The sequence below is a fragment of the Gossypium hirsutum genome, chromosome A09, assembly GCF_007990345.1.
Source record: "Gossypium hirsutum isolate 1008001.06 chromosome A09, Gossypium_hirsutum_v2.1, whole genome shotgun sequence".
NCBI classification, from domain to species: domain Eukaryota; kingdom Viridiplantae; phylum Streptophyta; class Magnoliopsida; order Malvales; family Malvaceae; genus Gossypium; species Gossypium hirsutum.
The window spans coordinates 1,363,549-1,370,824 of NC_053432.1; the positions used below are offsets into that span (position 1 = coordinate 1,363,549).

The 7,276-nt window shown below is 29.5% G+C and overlaps 1 pseudogene; it reads right to left on the minus strand.

The window, feature by feature from the left end:
- Positions 1-2,031: 2,031 nt before the first annotated feature.
- Positions 2,032-5,619, minus strand: LOC107888493 (RNA polymerase II transcriptional coactivator KIWI-like; annotated as a pseudogene).
- Between the last annotated feature and the right edge of the window lie 1,657 nt (positions 5,620-7,276).

Below are 7,276 nucleotides of genomic sequence, written 5' to 3' on the forward strand. Positions count from 1 at the left end.
TAGTATAATTTAACTTGATAGATTTAACTATTACAATTTGGACCAAAAATAAAATTTCAATAAGAACTAAAATTAATCAAATTAAAGTGTGAGGACTAAATAAAAGTTATGGATAATTCAGGGCCTAATAACAGAATTAGATCCTTGAGTCGAAGGTTGAAGTAATTTGATATTTTTGTAGACACCTTATTCTATTGATTTTCGTTTCTAATAAAATTTGTATATGATGAGATACATCTCACAAATAAATTCAATTAATTAATCAAAGGAACAAATGATACAATTTGATTGGTGTCCTGTCAACTGTTCTTGAGATAAAATAGAAACTTTTATTGAAAGTAAAGCAGCAATCGCATGAGACATCACCATAGAAAAAGGAGGGTATTACTTCTTCAAGGGTCTGGATCACATTATACTTTTTCTTTTTAATTAAAAAATAAATTAATTAATTTTTATAAGTTACAGTTAAAAACTGCTGTAGCTAAATAAAAATTGATAAAATTTTCAAAAAAAAAAAAACTAATTTCCTCTTAGCAGGAATTGATAAGCTAAACCATCCACACCTGATGGGCTACCTCATTAGCTTTGCCTTGAATTTTACTTATTGAGAAATTGCAATGGTGGTGGACTCCCATGCAGTTGAGTTGTGGCTAACATAACTGCTCTGGTACTCATTGAGGAGTTTGTATTACTCATTCCCTCCCAAAGCTCACCTCTTGATAGCTTTTTATCCAACCTGGTCTCATTATCCCTACCATTTCATAAATCCATAATGTCAAATTTAGCCCCTCAAAGTTTACATTTTGTCAATTTAATTTTTTTTATCTAAATTTGATTCTGAATCTTTTAAAAAAAATACCAAATCGCTTTTCTAATGAAAATGCTAATTAAAACATTAAATTTTTAACAATTTTGACGTGACAATCTACATAACAAATTATCGGTTCACCTATATTTCATGCTGATATGAAATTATTTATATTATATATCACGTCAATAAATAATTTTAAAAATTTTAAAAATATTAGAAAATTTTCAAAATTCAAAAAATAAATGAAAAACATGTGAATTGCCATGCAGATTGTCATATTTAAAAATTTTAATGTTTTAATCGGTATTTCTATTAAAAAACCAACAATGACTCTTCTTGAAAAATTGATAGTCAAATTCAACTCTTTGTAAAAAGTAGAATGCCAAAATGACAAAAAAGTGTAGACATTGAGAGCTAAATTAAACATTATGTCGTCCATAAACCCTATATTAACATTAGAAACTTATCAAAAGCTTCTCTTTCCAGCTTCTTTGCTGCCATTTCAACCCAGTCAACTGCATTAAGCATATTACTCTCACCTGGAACACTGCTCTTGAAAGTGGACAGTCCCTTATTGCATGTAAACCAGTCTCATCATCGTTTCCGAACCTTCTTCATTGCCTGTTGGTAATCCTGTATCCAAGGCAATCTTATTTTTAATGATCTTTATTGAAAACCTAGATATCTAGTGCCGGTAATCCTGTATCCAAGGAAACTTACAACATTCTCGTCCGATATCTAGCTCTGGTACAAAACATCATGTCACAGCCATTCACCTCCATCTTCATCTACATCTATACCACTAGTATTTCCATAAAAAAGGAAGAAACCAGTAAAGAAAATATCAGAAAATGACTTCTTTTTGGTAAAAGTATATGTAGGCCCATGTACTAGAAGCCGGATTGCATTTTGACCCTTATATTAAAAAAATTTTAATCTCTGTATATTAGATCAAAAAGCAAACTGGTTTTTTTATTAAAAATTTTATCCATTTTTACTATTAAAAACTAGTATACATGACATGTCACGTGGCACTGTCTGATCCACGCCAATTTTTAGCCAGTTTTTAACAATACAAAAGGATGAAATTTTTAAAAGTTACTCTTTAATACTAATTTGCCCAGTTTTTTGAATAGGAAGGCAAAATGAAATCTGACTCCTAGTACAAGAACTTGTACTTTTAACCACTAATAGCATCAAATTTGCTGGAAATGTTCAACTGACAACTATAGACGCCTATATTCTCCATTTACTTGATCATGTTAATATCATCCAACATCAAGATACAACAGATATTAGTCTAAAGCTAAAGCTACACAACTAAATACACAAATAGGAGGTCCACCTAATGAAATCTTTAAGTTCAGCAACATCAAAAACAAGTCAAAATAGACTATAGTCAAAATCAAAACCTCCACCTCCAGCAACTTCATTTTTCCAGCATAAAGAAAAAGAAGTCTTAACACACCTTAGACTCCCATCATCTTCTGTACAGGGTACACTGTCTACTTCCTAAGAGCTCTCAGCGAGTGCCTTGTCAATTTCCTCTGCATGATCCCGTAGAATATTCCACTGAACCAAAAGAAAATCAAATAAGTGAAACGCCTCAACAATTATTGTAAGAGGTAAAAGTACCTATGGGATCCTTGTATGAAGTTAGTCCCTCTATTATTAAATGGATTAATTAAGTCTCTATACTATTAAAAAGAATCAAATAATGTTAACATTTATTGTTTAAAAAATATCATTTACTGTTTAACAGAGCTAATAGTTTTAAAGCTTTTATGGTTTTATAAATGAAATGTTTTGTTTGGAATTCAACTGCAATTGAATAAAATCATTTTCAAAATATATTTCTATACAACAAATGTTAACTCTGTTACAATTCGGACTTATTTGATTCATTTTAATAATATAGGGACTGAATTGATCATTTTAATAATAGAATGACTAGTTTGATACGGTCCCTAGAATACAAAGATAAAGCATAAACTTTTGTGGTTCATACCTGATCCAGACTTAGTGCAATACCTAGAAGGAGCATAAGATGATATTAGTTCATAAATATTGACAATGAAAAAGGAAAAAGAAAATGGGAAAGATAGTTACTAACTATAAGCTTCAGAAACTGAACTCTTCAAATGCTTTTAATCATCACATGGCAGCCCACATGGCAACCCACATGGCAATCCACATGTATTTTCATACTTATATGACACTATTTGTCTTATATACCATGACAACAAATAATTTTAAAAAGATTAAAATAAAAATATTTAAAATTCAAAAAAAAATAAAGTTCATAAAAATTTAAAAAGATTAGCATGAAGTACATGTGGATTGTCATTCAAGCAACTGTGTTTAAAAGTTAACATTTTAGTTAGTATTTTCATTTTAAAACAACAATTTAACCTTTTCTGAAAGGTTGATGGTCAAATTCGACTTTTTTTAAAAGGTAGAGGGTTAAATTTAACTCAAAAAAAGAATAAAGGTTAAATTGGAAAAAATGTAAAAATTGAGGGGTAAATTTGGCATTATGCCAAAATTCCTCAACAATCAATAACTTCTAAAAATAAGGTTTTCTCCTTATAAAGTATACAATAACGGATATTCCCAACTTTAACAGGTCTGTTTATGTTGGTTGAAATAAACAATAGGGAAACAAAATAACCAAATTAATATTAAGAAAACAGGTACATTAATCTCAACACAGAATAACAAGTGTAATTTGGGAAATGCAGTGCCGGCAGGTGCACACATTGGTACCAAGTCATAAAGCAAATCAACTATAATGCCTCCTGCCACTTTGGGTCATGCTTATTCAATCAAACACACACCTTTTCTGCCTAGGCAAACTCCTTTTTAAGGTAAGGCTTAAAAGGTCCCTATGTGCCACTCTACTTTCTTTTATTATAGCTTTTCTTCTAGTATTGAAAAAATAACAATGGTAAATCTCCTGAACATAAAACAAAATCTTCATGCACAAGTCTTTTAAAGATAGAAGTGACGGATACATGAACTTTAACTGATGACGAAATTTAATAGATCAAATATTTAAAACTAAAAAGAACTCCAATTATATAAGCAACAAATACAAGACAATAAGCAACGAATAACAAACCGAATAACGAAAGAAGAGTACTCTCACAAACTAAGTCAACCTGCGGTAAAGGTACCATGGAGGCCCTTGTATTAGGAATCAGATTGCATTTTGCTCTCTCCATTGAAAAAAAGAGCAAAATAGGCACTGTACGTTAGATCAAAAAACAAATTGATCTTTCTATTAAAACTTCATCCATTTCTATTGTTAAAAATTGGTCCCTAAACACCAGCATGAGGTACGTATGGCATGTCAGGTATAACTATCTGGTTATTCTGTCAACTACGCCAATTTCTAACGGTACAAATTGAAGAAATTTTTAACAAAAAGGAGTAATTTGCTCTTCGATTTAACATATGGGGACCAATTTACCCATTCTTTTAGAGAAGACAAAATGCAATTTGACTCCTAGTATAGGGGCTTCCATGGTACTTTTACCATCAATTGGCAGTAGTAGAAAGGACCAACCTAAAAGAAAGTCACATACCCAATTTAATAACGCTACTTTACCTTCACATTTAGATTCAACATGTTACTGAAAAAAAAAAGACCTATACTTAATAAAATAAGGATATATAATTTGCCCCATGAACTTGTCTGTTTGTACCTAGTTGGCCCCTAAATTTTTTTTAACCTAGTTGATCTCTTAACTTGTATTTCGTCAACCAGGTTCATACATTTGCACTAACATCATTAGTTATGCTGACATGACACTACTAACCAATCCAATGATGCCACATAGTAGCCTCCAAGTGTGCCATGTGGCAAACATGAATTTAAAAATAAAAATATATAAATTATGTTTGCCACATGACGTTCTGAGAAGCTGCCATGTGGCACCATCAGATTGGTTAAAAGTGTCACGTCAACACAAACTAACAAACTAATGGTGTTAGTGGTGGAGGGACCAACCTAGTTGACCAAATACAAGTTCAGCAACCTACTAGGTATAAATGGACAAGTTCAGGGGCTAAATTGTATTTATCCCATGAAATAAACATGTTTGCAAGGTCCTAAATACAGCAAAATAACACAAATATTGGAACTTTCTAAGTTAAGACACCTTTGTTAATATATTCAGATTGGTTAAGTAAATCAAACTTCAAACCTGAGAGAGAAAAAAAGCAACCTTGAAATTATAATCTTTGGAAATAAAAATTTAAAAAAAAAAAAGAACCTTTTTTGCCGGGCAATTGCTTTGCCATCCCTGACATAGAATTCACGAATATCAACCCAAATTCTGCCATTCCAGTTCCTTACTGAAACTCTTCTATTCTTGGATATCTGCAGTCAAAAAGGGGGGAAAAGAATTCCACATTTCATTAATTTTGTTCAATATACAATTTAAAAAAAAACCCTCCAAATACAAAACCCTAGAATCGCATACGTTCGAAAAAAAGGCATCAAATATATAATATAAAGGGAGAATTAACGAGAGAATGTTGAGAGTGACCTCGCAGACAACGATGTCGTCGGAATCATCAGAGTCATCGGCGGCAGAAATCTTAGAAGCTTTGTTGGGAGGCGCGTGGCCATCAGTCTCGTCAGAAGCATGATCCATTCCGTCCTTTCTCTTCCCTCTAAACGACATCTCTCCAACTCGCTTTCTTCTACAAAAAGTGCACCCTTTTTTCTTAATGGTTTTCTGATAATTTTGGCATTTAAACTTGCAGACGATTCCAAGCAGACAAACAGTTCAGTGTCTTTATTTTGCTTTGGCTTAATATATCATTTGGTGCCTGAACTTGTCATTATTTTCTTAATTTGATATCTAAAATATTGTCTCAATTTAGTACCTAAACTTGATGCTTTTTCTTAATTTGGTATTTAAGCTTTTTTTATTTTAATTTAATACCTAAAATTGACACTTTTTCTTAATTTAATACCTAAACTTGTTTTACGTTTAATTTCGTATCTAACCTTATTAAACGTTATACAAATAACCCAAAACACTAAGAGTATTAAAAAATTTGTTTTATGCTACAAAAATATCATTAGTATTAGAGGAAATTTGTGTTAAAATATATGCATTGAGTTATATTTAACGAATTAATATTGAATAAAAAACAAGAATTTTAAAAACCCAAAATAAGAAATTTTATTATTTTAAGTTAATAAATTAAACTAAAAGTAATTAGACATTTGAAATACAAAAAGAAAATATCATATATTCAATCACATGTTGATCATACATTAATTATTTTTACTACTTCATAAAAAATAACATTGTTAATATATTGGAGTTATCGGTATAACATTCAACAACTTTCAGTACCAAATGGGACAAAAAAGAGATTAGATACCAAATTAAGACAAAGAGTCAAAGTTCATGTACTAAATTAGGCCCAAATTAAAAAACTTGTTAAGTTCAAGTACTAAAATATAAAAAAAAAATATCAAGTCCAAGTTCCAAATTGAACCAAAAAAAGCTAAGCACCAAATTAGAAAAAAGTGTTAAGTTTAGATACTAATATTGTGTTAAGTCGATGCCCAATAAACTTTTTTGTTTCTAGTACTGAATTAAAGTGTCAAGTTTAGTAGTCAAATTAGACCCAAAAAAGCTGAAGTACCATATTAAAGAAAAGGACAAGTCAAAATACTAAATGTTATATTAAACCTAATTTTACTAAAACTTCGAAAATAAATTTGATTTAAACTTTTAAATGAAATTCAATTTAGTCATTTAACACAACTCTAAAACTAAATTAAAAATTAATTTAATTCTAAAGCTAGATTAAAATGTTGATTAAGCTCAAAGAATTTATGCAAACCCCTACACAATAAAATGTTGATTCAGCTCAAAGAACTTATGCTATCCCCTACTCAATAAAGCCAAGACCCTAACATGCCCCCGAACAAAATTAAGTGTGTACACATCTTATATAATACAATATTCTAAAATTATTAAACAAAACAATTATTAGTGCAATTAGTAAGATTTTGAGAAAAAAAAATCTCGTTATTCAAGCCTTCCATATTTGCTAAATTATTTTCTCGCATCAAAGATATACTCATTGTTGTTATCGATAGATCTTTGGTCAAGTATAAATAATTAGTAATAAATATTATATAATTTAATTAATTATTTAGTAAATTAAAATGTATAAAAAAATCATCTCTAATCAATAAAATTTTTATCATCTTTAAACAATATTAATAAAATAATATATAATTATATTTTAAAAATAAATTGTATGTTCAAAACTTAAAATATTATTTTTGCCTAAAAAAATTAGTTTGAATTATGTACAAAAACTTTTGATATATTATAAAGTAATTGAATTTGAATGTAATTTTTTTTTATAAATTTTCAATGTAATTATTCTAATTCTCACCTTTCATATTGAAAAACCTAATTGGACACT